General features: G+C 44.4%; 3 long non-coding RNA genes across 3 annotated transcripts; all 3 read left to right on the top strand.

Annotated features, from left to right (window-relative positions):
• Positions 1-2,154: 2,154 nt before the first annotated feature.
• On the top strand, positions 2,155-4,019 carry LOC135387039 (uncharacterized). The gene is made up of 3 exons (XR_010420802.1): positions 2,155-2,219; positions 3,790-3,870; positions 3,936-4,019. It is a non-coding gene; the product is annotated as an uncharacterized LOC135387039 (long non-coding RNA).
• A 104-nt stretch (positions 4,020-4,123) lies between these two features.
• LOC135387040 (uncharacterized) lies at positions 4,124-4,950 on the top strand. Its single transcript, XR_010420803.1, has 5 exons — positions 4,124-4,208; positions 4,274-4,348; positions 4,521-4,576; positions 4,640-4,771; positions 4,820-4,950. It is a non-coding gene; the product is annotated as an uncharacterized LOC135387040 (long non-coding RNA).
• Positions 4,951-4,990: 40 nt separating this feature from the next.
• On the top strand, positions 4,991-6,630 carry LOC135387041 (uncharacterized). Its single transcript, XR_010420804.1, has 3 exons — positions 4,991-5,016; positions 5,867-6,026; positions 6,556-6,630. It is a non-coding gene; the product is annotated as an uncharacterized LOC135387041 (long non-coding RNA).
• Positions 6,631-14,858: the final 8,228 nt, after the last annotated feature.

The raw sequence follows: 14,858 nt of genomic DNA on the forward strand, positions 1-14,858 counted from the left end.
TTGGTGAATGTCCAAAAAGTTGTATGCCTGTGTTATGGCACGAGAAAGGTAGCAATGTCACTAATATATCTGCAGTGCTAGTAAATTGTGATTACTCATGCTCCTCAGGAACCAACCTTCACCCCATCAGCAAGGTCTGTTCACTCTGAAAGTATTCCCGCTCTCTAGCATTCAACCACTATCTAAAGGATCTGTAATGTGAATGGCAAACCTATAAAAACACCTGTATGCTTTTTTGAAAGCTTGTAACGCGAGCATAGATCAACATTTCCGGCCCAGAAACTACTCACAATCATCTGGTAAGGCATGAGTAGAGCCGCGGCTACGAACTCACACGAAGGTCGATATGGTGTATTGCTGAGCTTGATCATGACGCATATTAGTGCTCTTACCACGTAACGTACTGAGCAAGTGTGATATCTGGTGAGTGCACTAATATGCGGCATGATTGAGCTCACCGACACGCCATGCCGACCTTCACGTGAGTTCATAGCCGCGGCTCAACTCACGCGTTGTCAGATGATTGTGATCGTGGGTTCCGAGGCTGGATTTGCCGAGCTATGCACGTGGCACGCTTCGGATATGTAATAGTTCTGCGGTATATTGAGCATTTGTTCAGCAATCGAATTTCACATGTTCCAACACAATCATGTGAACTGTTTAGACCAAACTTATCAGGAGTTGCTGCCCTCCTTCAAAAAAAGTGCAACAGTAATTAGGAAACGCGTTACGTTGTACTGCAGTATCACGTGATGTCTGTCCACCTATCTGAAGCCTATCTGAAGCGTTAACTTTGGCAAATGTTGAGGGTCACCACTTTCCAGTTTCTAAAGGTGTCCAAAACTGTTTAGTGCAAGAAGTATAAAGAACTGAGAGGTGATGACTTGTGTGTGTCATCGAACAGCCTAGTTCTGCATAATGGTAACTTGAAACATTGTGGTTATATTTCACATTACAATTCCTTTAAGAAGTTTCCTTATATTTCTGGAATGATGGGGTGGGGTTTTCGGGTTCAGATGTATGGATTAAATTAGGCCCTTCCTTCTGTGAATGAAATTAACATCTCTGCTCTGCAACTCTGGAAAGTTAAAGCAATGCAGACAAGGTTGATGTTGATGCCACTGTGACTGCATGCAGCATAGCCCCGTCCAACATGAGCTCCTCTTGATCATTGTGAATGTAACCCCTGATTCATGGTTCCTACGGGGCCCGTTGAAATGCACACAGGAATGCTGAATTGCTAAACGTGTTTCTGCCCTGCATGCACTCTACAAAAACCAATACGCAGGTGCCCTATGCAATTGTGCATTTTGAAGAGCATAACGAGGTGGAGGTGGTGCCTTGTTCATGGCTCTCCGGCAACGCATGCAAATGGCCCACCTTGCCTACTTATAAAGTCGAAAGACTCATAAGGAAGGGTTGTCATCCCGGTAACCAGTACGAAGAAATGGAAGTTGTGGTCAAAGGAATTTTCAGTAAGAACCCCTTCATTTGAAAGTGAGAAATCGTTGTTGATTTTATTTTCACTTTCAGAGTGCTATGAAGATGCACGGAAAATGTTACCTCTGTCACAGTACACGTCCGACCTAAGCGCAACTGAATTGCCTCCAAAGAGGGTTAGGCGAGCAAGAGTTATTGACAGTGATGAAGACGATGAGTTTCCTCCTGTACCCTCCAGTTTTGTAGCAAAAGGTACTGTTCGTACTACGCTATTCTTGTAGCTGTTTTTTAGGGTGGCTGCCAATCAGCACCTGCACTCACTGCAAGCTTATTTCAACACTGCAGATACATCTGTGTGCCTCACAAGCAGCTCTGTCATGGACGAAGCAGGGTCCAAGGATGCTATCGATAATGCAAATGAAAATATGGGTGCAGTCCAGCTAGGTGAGTTGCGCACAGAAGGGTTTGTGAATCATCCAATAATGAACTGTTTCGCACCTTTGTCTTTAGACGCAAGGAATTCTACAGTGTCCTGGGCAGAAGCCGATGACGATGCAGGTACTTGTGAGAACATAGTTATCTGTAAATGACTGAAGGAATTCATGTGAAGCTAACCTTGCAGCCTATATTAGTGGGCAACTTTTGGCAATTGCTCGATTGTGTTCATATTGGAAGTACAGGTTACTGCGCAATCTAATACTGTGACTGTCCTTGTGCAGATGTATTTGCAAGCGGTACTTTTACGCCAATGGTCGGGGCACAGCAACACAAAGTGCAAGGTAGAAATGTGGTATTACCAATGTTAATAGCAAATAATCACCCGTAAAGGACAACTGAAAAAGGCAAAAGCTGCATGTTTGCTCTAGGAAGCTGAGTGGTGCACCTGATACAAACTTATGTCACACAGTCTTATATTATCTGTTAAGAAACAGCCTCTGCATTGAGTAGGATCCCCAGAAAACAGTATAGGAACATTCCATGCCAAACGTTCCAGACATTGCGCTCAAATCCCAGATTTCTTTCAAATACATTGTGGTTGATTGTCCCCACACAGCCAATCCTCTCCTGGCATATTTTCCCCGCAAAACATTTTTTGTGCTGTCGCTGCCTCTTGAAGAATGCAATGGGGCACGTGACCCACCTTGTGAAAAAAATTCAAAGAAACCAACTTTTTCGAAAATTCCAATCAAATCTCTTGTGAGTGAAGGCAAGGCATAACGCTTCCGAACACTGAGCCGGGACTGTGCCGACCCGGAACGCAGGGAGTACAGCACTCATTTCGTGTGAGAGCACCTCCTGATTTGCGGTGATGGAGATGGTTGAAGTAGGTGCCGATCTGATGGCCAGATAAGCCTCTGTCGGCGTAGATGATGGGCTCTTGAGGTAATGGCGTAAATGCAGGCTACCTGGTGGATAAATTCCATGATGGGCAAGCCTGAGCGATGGGCAGGACACGTAAACAGACACAAACACGAAATATTGAGCCTTTTGTGTCCTGCCCATCGCTCAGGCTTGCCCATCATGGGGCTCTTGAGGTGCACTTTTTCGGTTTTGGCTCATTTGAAATCAGCTATGGATATTTCATCTCATGCGCCCTTTTCTGAATTTATAAGGGATAGAATGGCTTTCAACAAGGATTATCTCCCGTTCTGCTGTCTCTCTTTTGCCTAAATTCCCTGGATAATAATGAGGTAGAATTCTGCAATTTTTAGAGCCATTTAAACTGTTCAGCATTTCTGCTAGGAGGCATAGAACTTGTTAAAAATAATCTGAGGTGCATAGACTTCAAAGGGTACGCAGAGAAATATTATGAATTTTGGAAATATTGCATTTTACCACATACCAGAATTCCGTAAAAGATTCCTAAGGTTATTGAAATTTTGCAATTTTCTTGGGGCATAAACTCTCGATAAGAAGTGTTGATCAACCTACAGCAGTCTTGACACAAAAGTATTGTGCTTTGCCTTCACTCAGAAGGGATTTGGCTAGAATTTGCGAAAAATATATTTTGTTAGAATATTTTTTCACAAGCTATGTTACATGTCCCATTGCAACCTTCAAGAGTTATCTACGGCGTGAAAAAAAAGTCAAAAGCTACAATTTATTTAATGGAAATCGGGAATGGTCCTGAATGGAGTGGTGTAATTTGAATAAGGGTCAAAACGCAGGCTAACTGGTGTTACATGATGAATATCAATAAACCTGAAGACAAGGAATGTTCAATAAAAAGAGTTCGAACAAGAGAGGGAAGGAGAAAGACTGTGTTCCAGGAAGCGTTCGCGATAGTCAGTGTGTTCCTCCTTGAAGCGAAATGTATGTTTAAGATTCGTTTTGCTACAAACTATGCAGGTTCTTCCACTGGTCAACTGATGTCCAATGCCCACTTGCAGCCCGCCCAGCAACATCATGGAAGGGGAACGGCAGGACAAGGTAAGTAATGCCGAAACATGACTGCATTGCTCCGTATTGTTGCAACAAAATGGTTGTGCATGCAGGTTGCTCGTCAGTAACGTCTGCTCCTTCTGTTGCCACTGCTCACGCATGGCCACGTGAAACGATGATGGAGGAGTATGGTAATTGGAATTGTCACCATATGCAATTATGTTCTGGTTCTCAATTTTATTATATATGGTTCTCAACAGTGCCCATATGAATTCCACAATACAATGTACCTTACTACACAGGCTATCCACCTAGAACTGCTCCTTCAATCCTCACATCTCTGCAGTCTCCAGGGCAGCAACATAGACAGGGAATGGCAGGACAACGTACGTATTTCTGGGGCATGACCGCATGTCTTCCTCATGTCACAGGCAAATGGTTGTGAATGCAGGCTCCTCATCTGTGACATCTACTCCAGTGCCTACTGCTTGTTCATGGCCACATGAACAGTTGATGGAAGAATATTGTAACTATGCAATTTTGTTTCGTTCTGGTTTAACAGCCCACCTATAAAGCACCTATACATTATAGCTTACTACACAGGCTGTTCACCTACCACTACTGTTCCTGGCTCATTTGCGAAAATGAGCCAGGTCCTTTGGACGAGGTTGGTTATAGGTCTGGTGTGTTGGTTATAGGTCGAGTGGTCCTTTGCAGCCTCCTGAGCAAACAGACGTGCGGATCTCAGAAGCTGGTACTATTCAAAATTACCTATACATTGGTCCCATATGTGGCAGTGAGATGTTTGTGTATACAGGCTGCTCACCCGAGCCATCTGCTGCTTCGGTGCCAAATGCTCCTACACGGCCAACAAAACCAACACGAAAAGCATCTACTTTTTCAGTGTCGAGTGCTCCTTCACGGCCATCTAAACCATTGTCACAATATGGTAAGAGAAACATTGTACCCATGATTCAATTGTGACAAATGGCTGTAGAGTTCCAGGAGCAAGTCCTCGTGCAATTTAGAGTACTGCGTGCAACATTAATGGAACATGGCGCACTACTTGAAGGTCTAGTGCCACTACGGACCACTCTTATTGAGGAAACAAAGCTCTTGCCTCAGCCAATCAAGACTGTAGAGGAAGTGGATGAGTTTGAGCACCAGCTCACACCTGACCGTGAAAAGCAGCTGGTGAGATCATTAACATTGTACAGAGTAGTAGGCTTTTTCTTTACACCTGTTTGGTTTTGTCATTTCTGTGTTTGGAACCCGTTTTTCCCACTTGTTTTGTACCTATTTTGGCTGTGACTTCCAAAGATTAAATGGATACATGGATTACAAAGGATACATCAACCATATCTGGCTCATTCCATTTCATATCGTCTAACATGGGAAAACAACATTTTTTTATGTCAATGCAGAAAACATCGCCAGTGAGAGAGTGGGACATCTCAGACACAGGCTCTCGCTCTTAGTTTGGTGGCCTCCCACTGTGGGTTGGCTCTACATACAATTCTTCAATGTGGCACACCAATAGTACACGAACTTCAGTATACTGTAAAAGTGGTCAACCATATGTGATACATTAGATTAAATTAGTTATACCAGTCGACAGAGGGTTCTAATGATATTACAATCGGAAGTGTATTCCAACCTTTTATAGCAACCAGATGAAGAATTTGCCAAATATTTGTTAGTGTGTTTTTATTGGTACTACATCAATATATACCGAAGTTGGTATACTGTTCGTGTGCCACATTGAAGCATAGTAGGGGGAACCATCCCACACGGCTGTGAACTCCTGTAGAAATTTCAGTGTGAGAACTTGCCTTGGAGAGGTTCCACTCGAGCATGGTTGATCGCTTAAGGCTCAGATGTGCGTCTTTCTCGCTTGTTTGACACACTGTCCAACATACATATTTTCATTCATTTAAAAAAATATATATATTACTCTCCCACCTTGGTCGATTTCAAGTGGTATTATTCAAGTATTTAATATCATATCTCAATAATCTTCATAATAGTACTTCACTGATCACAGGTAGGCGAACTCTCGCTGCTTGGAGGAAACACAGTGAAATCTTCCGTGAGACGGATCATGTCCCACATACTCGCAGACGAACTTGTGCAGCTCTACAGTTGGGAGGGGCGAAAAGGAAAGCTCAAGTTCCTGGAGCTCAAGTTTCCCAGCATAATCCTGCGTAAGTGTTGCCTATGTGCGATTTTTGTTCCTCACTGCTGCTGTGCATAATACATCTTTGTCAGAGAAGTGCATTGTCTAAGAAGTGCTCAAAACTGTGTAGTGTAGTGCTTTGAGGGCAAGTTTACCACATTGTGGCATTGACATAGCACACACATTACAACATGTTTCTGCACTCTCTGTCAGTCAAAGATGACACTGAAGCATTCATCACGCACCAACTAATGTTTGTAAACAATAATTGAGTGCTAACTTCAATATTTAGTAACCCTTGATCTCAGTTAAAGTTTGTGTTGAAACCCACGTCCTCCCATAAAGCTAACCAGAGTTGGTGAAACTGGCCCATAGTTGCATTTTGCTTAATTCCAGTGTCACAGGATTGTAGAGTGCATGAGTGAAACAGGTTCAGGGTAATGTCATGTCTCTACCTATAATTCAGTAATGTGTTCATAGCCTTCTGATTAATGCTAACAGAGGATTTTCCTGGTTAGACTCTGTATGGAATGCTCAGTTCTTGTGTGTTTTTTCAGGTGCACTGCACACACACAAGAAACTGTCAAAGGCTACAGAATTTGAAGTAGAAGCAACAATCAAGGAGTGGCTGCGGCATGCGCCTCAAAGATGCAAGCGAGGGCAACCAGGGTGCTGAATTGGGTTTGCAGTATGTTATTTGTTGTGCTAAAATTTTGTGCTTAATGAACAGTTGCTGACAAGTAGAGCATAGCTTGTTATCAGTTGCACTGTGGGTAGACAAAGATTGGTTAAATTTTTTCTTCAACCTGATAAATGATTGACTACCTTAGTAATGACCAACATTCAGACAGTTTCTATTAAATGAAAATGTCTCACTGGGAACGGAGCGATGCTCCTGTAGACTACCTTGGACAGTACAAAGCACAAACCCCAAGAGAAAACGAGGACGAAGGAGACAGCTATGCCACTGCATTTTGACTTACAGGGAGACTCTGGGACAACATGCAACTGGGTGTTTTCACGTCAGATGAGCCAGGGTGGTCTGGACCAGACCTCCGATTTTTCTGAGATGGCACACTATACCCCGACACCTATTTAGTGCGTTCGTACCAAAAATATTTCAAAATATGTAATATTTTGTTTTCTCAAAAGTGCCGAAGTTAAGACGGTATGGCATGCATTCTTTTTCTGCTGCAGCAAATCCTGAATTCCGCAGCTGAATCCTGAATTCTGCTAGCTCCTAGTGTGGAGGAACATAATTACAATTCCAAAAAAACTTTTGTGACTTAGCGTAACAAGGTACATTGTGCTTTCTTCTGAGAGACACACAGGGGTATTGACAGCTATGGACACCAAGGTAGGGGTCAGCATTTGCGTTCCACTTCAGAATCCCAATATGTTAGAGGGTTGTTCCAGCACACAGATGGAGCCATATCATGGCCTGGTGGCCTTATCCCGTTGGCACATTCACACTGTAATGCAAGCCGACCCTGTGCGAGCAAAATCCGTTCATCTCGCACATAAACTGAGTTAAGCACGCGGTTTCTACAAAATTTTGCGCAAAACTTCATATTCCGCGGCAGACCCACAATTTCGCAAATTTTTGCAGAATCGCGGAATCGCAGAAAAAGAAGGGCCTTAGGCATGCACTTTCCAAGTTTAGCGTTTTTTGGCAACTTTGGGCACCCGTATTGCAGAGACTGGTCCTGACAAGAGAATGAAAATTAGTAGGATAAATGACACCCGCCTTCTCCCTCTGCCGCTCCCGCTGCAGAGCTCGCGGGTGATTTTACAGAAATTTGCAAACTTCGAGAAAATTGAGGTTTTCTGTTAAGTTTGACATTTAATTCCTCCAAACACATTGGATGTTTTTGGATGTGCTAGTTATCGCTTAGTGTGCTAGTTAGTGCTTATTTTCTTCGGGGGAACACGCTCATTCTACTCGTGTGTCTTCCTTCACTGAGCAAAACTGTTTCTGCACCTGGGACTCTCCTAACGGAGCCACTCAGCGAAAATTTGTAAGATTGAGGCGCCTCGTTCTCAAAAACACCCACATCGATTTCGTTGAAATTGCTCACTATGCTAGGCGAATGTGTCAACATTAATATCTGAGAATCAAAATTTGCCATAAAGCAGCCGGAGGCGAAGCGCAGCCATTCCAGTGCACACTATCCAAGCACTGCGTGTGGGCCTGTGCGCTGAGGCGCACTCGAGAGACCGTACTGTTCTCCCTCTTATTTATTCCTCGAACATGCGTCATTATTGCTTGTAAGCGGATTAAGATAAACGAAAAGCTCCGAAACCAAGGCCCTGAAGAGGACCTAGTTTTCTTTCTTGAGAGGAAATCGGTGAAACCTTGGCCGCTGGCGTTCGATTACACTTACTTCCGAAAGCGTCATCAGAACTGCTATTGGCTTGGTCAGCGCGGTTACATTTCACTAAAAAAGTGACAGTGAGACAAAAATATCATGAAGCATGCACGAGCATGCGTTCAACTTTATTGCTTAACACTACAGCTTTCTAGAACACCTTTTTAAGATTGCTCTTTGCGGTCCACGCCGTGTACACCTGGTGTGTCAAGTTGGTCGCCTTACATGACCATATATGGAACATCAGTATCCCAGGAACACCTTTTATGACCTCCCACTCCTGTTTCTTAGGTGCACAAAACGACAAAACATGCTCTGCAGGAAGAAGGAACACGTATACTCCTTTTAGCTTCGCTGAGAGCCGACAGGTGATGTCCTGAGGCGTCGTGATGGTTTTTTGTGGTGGCGATCTCAAGTTGTGAAGTGTAGCATGGTGCTTCAGGACACCCCCTACTCCATCACATGCACTTTTCCGATATCCGGCGGCTGTGAAAATCCATCTTGCTTCAACAAACACAGTGTTTGAAAGCTCATACAACCTGGAACTGTTCAAAAAATGGTTCGCTGCACCATCCGACATGTACACCGCATGTACACCACATTCGTGGGAATAGTTCTATTTTCGCCAAGCCACTCCTCGATAGCTTACGTTGCAAACAGTGCATGCGCGGAGTAACGAGAGAGGTCCCTGCTCACTGCAGGAAAGCACAGTCTTTCAAGTTGTGTGGTTACAACACACGTCCTCACCTCGTTCCTCAGCCCTGTGAGGAAAACAGACGCCTCCACTTCCTTCTACACCAGTGTTCCGCCCTCCCAGGTTGACACTTTAATTTCCTCGTCTTCTTCAATATTTAGACTTTGCAGTGACATTCTGCTCTCGCCTGGGCAGTTATTACAATTCTTCGGGAGACAGGCCTCCGAAGCATCACTGCAGAGGTAGTAGGACTTCATTAAGTCCCCGCTGAAGGATCGTCAAGTACTGTTTCGGATAGCAGAGATGCAAACTGGAAATTAGCCCAGTGCACACAAATGCACACCTATTGCTGAGGGTTCGCTTTCACCTATTTTGGACATAGTGAGTAAAACGTTGTTATGCCCATATTCATGTACTGGTGGTGCTCCTTGAGAAGGTGATATGTCTCACGTATCGAGCGTGTCATGTCATGTATCTCTTCGTCACCTCGATTTTCTCATCGTCAATTAGTGCAGTCACTATGTCCTTTCGATTAGGGCTCTGCAATGTGCATTGCATGTCATCATCTGTATAGTACTTCACTGCTGTGGCCACATCTTCTTTGAGCTTCTTTCCTTCGTACCTATCGGGCTCTGCCCACATACCAGTCCTGCTTTTCAGCTTGCGAGCCTTGACAACCATATATTTTGTAGCCTCAGGAATCAGTCTTCTAATGTCGTTCATTGACAGTTTGTCTGGGATCAGAGTGCAGAGGTGACAATGCTCTGCAACGGTAATGCGGGCCAACAATGCTTGACGAAAGTTGTTTACCCATTCCTTACAAATTTTGCGAGAGGCGTCTTCCGACTTTTCGGTACCGTACACGGCACTTAGCTTCCGAGACAACCTGTGCTGAATTTCACGGCTTTTACTTTGGGTGTACGACACACGCAACTCTTTCTTTATTGCACCACAGGGTCTTAGAGGAGTAACATCGATATTCACTACAGGTAGACTACGGTTTACATAAGTGAGAATATCATCTTGCGAAAAAAACGTCCGATCTGATAAGGGATTACTGATTTCCTCATTTACTGCAGCAATCTTTTGCTGGAAGCGCCGAAAACAATTCTGACAGATGTAGTCCTCGTCGCTCACCTGTAATGCTTGCCCAACTGTTAGGACCAACTTGAGTGATGCCACGTCCAAGTCAGAGACATTCCTTCTCCTTCTTTTCTAAAGCAGCATCTTCTTCTTGTGCTTTCCTTCACAGTCCGCACAAAATACCGTCTGTACTGTACGCCCATTCTGAAGCGCGGGTATGAGCAAACTCCTCAGGAGAAGACACTGTGGGTTTGAAAGTGAGTGTAATCGAATGCTAGCGGCTAACGTTCTGCCGACTCCTCTCAAGAGAGAAAACGAGGTCCTCTTCGGGGCCTTGCTTTCCGACCTTTTGTCTATCTTAATCAGCTTACAAGGAATACTGACGCATGTTCGAGCAATAAATAAGAGGGAGAACAGTACGGTCTCTCGAGTGCGCCACGTGCAGTGCTTGGATAGGGTGCACTGGAATGGCTGCGCTTCACCTCCGGCTGCTATATGGCAAATTTTGATTATCAGATATTAATGTTGACATGTTTGGGCCTAGCATGGTGAGCAAAATCAACAAAAATCGAAGTGGGTGTTTTTGAGAATGAGGCGCCTCAAACTTATGAATTTTCGCTGAGTGGCTGCGTTAGCAGAGTCCCAGGTGCAGAAACCGTTTTGTTCAGTGAAGGAAAAGACACATGAGTAGAATGAGCGTGTTCCCGTGAATGATAACTAGCACATCCAAAAACACCCAATGTGTTTAGAGGAATTAAATGTCAAACTTAACAGAAAAACACAATTTTCTCGAAGTTTGCAAATTTCTGTAAAATCACCTTCGAGCTCTGCAGCGATTAAACGTCACAGGGTGAGGGAGAAGGTGGGTGTCTCTTACTCTACTAATTCTCATTCTCTTGTCACGAAAAGTCTCTCCGATACGGGTGCCCACAGTTACCAAAAAATGCTAAGCTTGGAAAATGCACGCCATACCTTTTAACTTTGGCACTTTTGAGGAAACGAAATATTACATATTTTGAAATATTTTGGTATGAATGCACTAAATAGGTGTTGGGGTATTGTGCGTCATCTCAGAAAAATCTGAGGTCTGCTCCAGTCCACCCTGGCTCATCTGACGTGAAAACATATCCAACTGTACACTATGAAAGTAGGCCAGCACTTTGCACAGCCCCTCATCTTTTCCGTTTCCCCAGCCAACACCACCTAGATAGAGAAAGCCTGTACAGTGCCTCCTCTTCCTCCTTCAATCGAGTCAGAATTCGTCTGCTACTGCGATTCACCGTTCTGCGAATTCAAGAACCTGCAAATGATTGCAGCTCACCTGGAACCTGCAGACATAAATATTTAGAGAAAAAGTGCAAGACGCTTTCCAGAATATCAGTTTTGAGAAAGATTGGGACTGTTTTGCACTTTATTTCAAAGTTTTCCAATTTAGTACGTGGGGACGTTCAATCACAACTAGCCGACGTCAGTGGTTAGTCTTCACGGCCACGACTACTGGCTACTGCCGTTGAAAACACGATCCTCATTGGCTGACTCTTAATACTTATGTTGACGAGCAAGCAGGCTTTCTCTCTCTAGGTGTTGTTGGTGAATGACCCCTTATTGCTGCCTTCTGAGTGGACAGACTCTGTCATGTGTTTTCTCCTAACTTTCTTTCATGCGCAGAGACGTACTGTCATTGCGTATTATAATTGCTTTGCAAATAAGTTCAATACATTCTTCTGAAATAAGAAATAAAGCTAGCTTGGCATTCAGGGTCTCGTTAGTTGAGAAAATAGCTGCGAAGCTCAGAACGAAACAAACTTCTAAAGGTTCCCTCTCCTACCTCCTGTAACATGTGTAACGACACTGTTGTCTCGTGTGGGCCACCGGCTGTGTTTCTGGCACGTGCTTAGTAACTTCTTTGTCCAGACATCTGCTTCATCGATTGCGTTCTAAAATATCGCCAGCGGTAAAAGCAAAACCGACGGAAAGCTGTACAGGAAAAATACCTCTGCTGCTCAGGGACGGGAAATCGTATTCACTGGAATATCATACAGTACGGATTGATGTTGCACTGTTACTTTAACACTTTTTTGGTGCGGGATCACCCTTTAATGAAGTGCACTTAAACAGTGTTCCTTGCGGTTTCGCTCTAGCCTAACTGTTTTTGCGCAGCAGCTATGTATTTGAATATATTTGGTATGGAGGAAGCATTTGATTCGGTTCCAAATTTGAATTGAACATATAAATACTCGCTTCAGATATTCGAAAAATATTTGCACGGCACTATTAGAGTTGTGGCCAAGCACAATAGCCAGTTTATCAGTTTGTTACCTACCACCAAACGCAGAAGTGCAATCAAACACTCCAGTGATTGATGCATGCCAAGCAAAGTGCAACTTCCACTGCCGAATCGTGTCCTTGCTTTCAGCAGGGCTTCTCCTTTTTGATTAAGCTTTGTGTTTTGGAATTGCCTAAGTTGTACAATGTAGAAATGGCTAGGAAGCAAGCAAGCTGATGAAGATGATGCATTATGTAAAACCCCGAGACAAGGGAACACTATAAAGTACAGACACAACACGAAGTCTCAGTGAGACTTGGTGTTGTGTCTGTCCTTTCGGGTTCCCTAATCTCTGGGTTTCACATTATGCATTGTACAATGTGTCTGAGGCAGAACAATATGAAAGACCTGAATGAAAGAGAGAACTTGTACTTCTTTGGGTGGACTGATCCACATTTGTTTGTCTTTTCAGCTCACAAGAAGAAACACGAGGCAACTTGAGCTGTTTCTACAGAGTCATGACCTATTCGTGTGCACCAAATATGTTGGCATCCTGTACTTTCTAATGACTCAGCCTATGATTGTTGTAAGCACTCATTGCATCAATTCACAGTTTCACCCATCATCACTTTGTTCTCTTTTGCTTTGCTGTTGTGATGAAAATAAAGGACTCGTGAAGTAACGTTCACGAGGCACTTCGTGCTAATCGTTCAACACGGGCAGTCGTTCCTCGTTTCCGTCTTGGCTCCGGAGGCTCTGCTATCAATGGTTATGGGCCCAGTTTCAACAATGGTCCTATTAGCCCGTTCAGCTAAACCATTTTGCTCTGGAGAATAGGGAACGGTCCGTTCGTGTATGATGCCCTTCTTCCTGAAGAAATCCTGTAATTGCTTGCCTAGGAATTCTCCGCCGGTATCAGTCCGTACGCGTTTTGTTTTGTTCCCAGTTTGGGTTTCCGCCATACGTATGAAATGTTCTATCTCTTCAGCTGCGTCGTCCTTGTGCTTGAGAAAACGAACAAATATTTTCCGGCTGTGGTCATCGACGGTAGTGAGAAAAAATCTGCTACCGCCTACCGAAGCTTCGTGAAAAGGACCGCAAATATACATGTGTACAAGTTCCAAAGTGTTGTCTCGTCGCCCTCCTACGTTCGGGAATGAGCTGCGCGGTTGTTTTCCGTGGAGGCAATTGATGCAGGTAATGACATCTCCAGTCAAGTTTGGGAGTCCCCTAACAGTATTTAATCGTTGCATCTCAGTCAACGTCGAGTAGTTGACGTGCCCCATACGCTTGTGCCACAAATTCTTCAGGTCTTCTCTAGACGCGCGGGCATGTTCTGGGTCTGATGGGATGGCCTTGGCATACAGCTTGTAAATGCCGTATCTGTCCTCGGCGCTGAAAACAAGTTCCTCTTCGCAATAGACTTTGCATAGGCCGTCGCGGAAGAGAACCGTGAACCCATGTTGTGCCAGTTTAGATACGGAGATAAGATTATCAGCCATCCCTGGTACATGAAGTACGTTCCTTGCTGTCAATGAGTTAACCTTTCTTCCAATCGTGACTTCGAGTTTAACGTCGCCGACTCCCAGCGCTTCCATTACTCGTCCGTCTGCGAGTGTCACTTTTCTCTGCTCGCTCTTGTAATTCCAAAGCACGTTCAGGGATCCTGTCATGTGACTGCTTGCTCCAGAGTCGACCGTCCAACAGTCGTTGGACTCATTATTTTCGCAGGTACCGAAAGCATATTCGCTGCCTGAGCCTTGTGTTGGGACTTCTTCACTGGGCGGACGCTACTACGTGACTCAAACTTGCCAGAAAAATTTTGGGCTGAAGCAATGAACACTGCTGTGTACGTCAGAAATAAGAAGTCGTCAGTAGAAGCTAAGCGAATACTAGACGGGATGGTACCCGAGGAAATTTGGACCGGGCGGAAACAGTCTGTGAGCTACTTTAGAATCTTCGGTTGTATCGCCAACGCATCGGTACCTTCGCAGCTTCGACGCAAGTTGGACTCACGAAGCAAGTCCTGCGTCTTTGTGGGCTACAGTGATGACCGAAAAGGGTATAGGCTGTACGACCCCTCGAAAGACCAAGACTTCTTCAGCAGGAAACCTTTCTTGTGGGAAGATAGACGAGGATCAGAACTTCTGCAACAAAGTGTCGTTGGAGATTCCAGTACGGTTCCATTGACAATATGTCACGAAGAACTACAAACCGCACCCGAACCTGACATAAGGAACTCGCAAAACGACATTGAAGGTCGAAAGTCCAAGAGACTATGCAAAAAACCGGACCGATTGACCGTAGATCCAACAAAGCCGGACTACTGTCGTAAAGCTAACGACACCCCAATTGAACCGCAGAGTTTCGAAGAGGCTTTATCCTCACCAGACCGCGACAAATGGCAACAAGCCATTGAAGAAGAATTGAGATCCCATGAAGAGATGT

This window comes from Ornithodoros turicata, chromosome 3 (assembly GCF_037126465.1).
Source record: "Ornithodoros turicata isolate Travis chromosome 3, ASM3712646v1, whole genome shotgun sequence".
NCBI classification, from domain to species: domain Eukaryota; kingdom Metazoa; phylum Arthropoda; class Arachnida; order Ixodida; family Argasidae; genus Ornithodoros; species Ornithodoros turicata.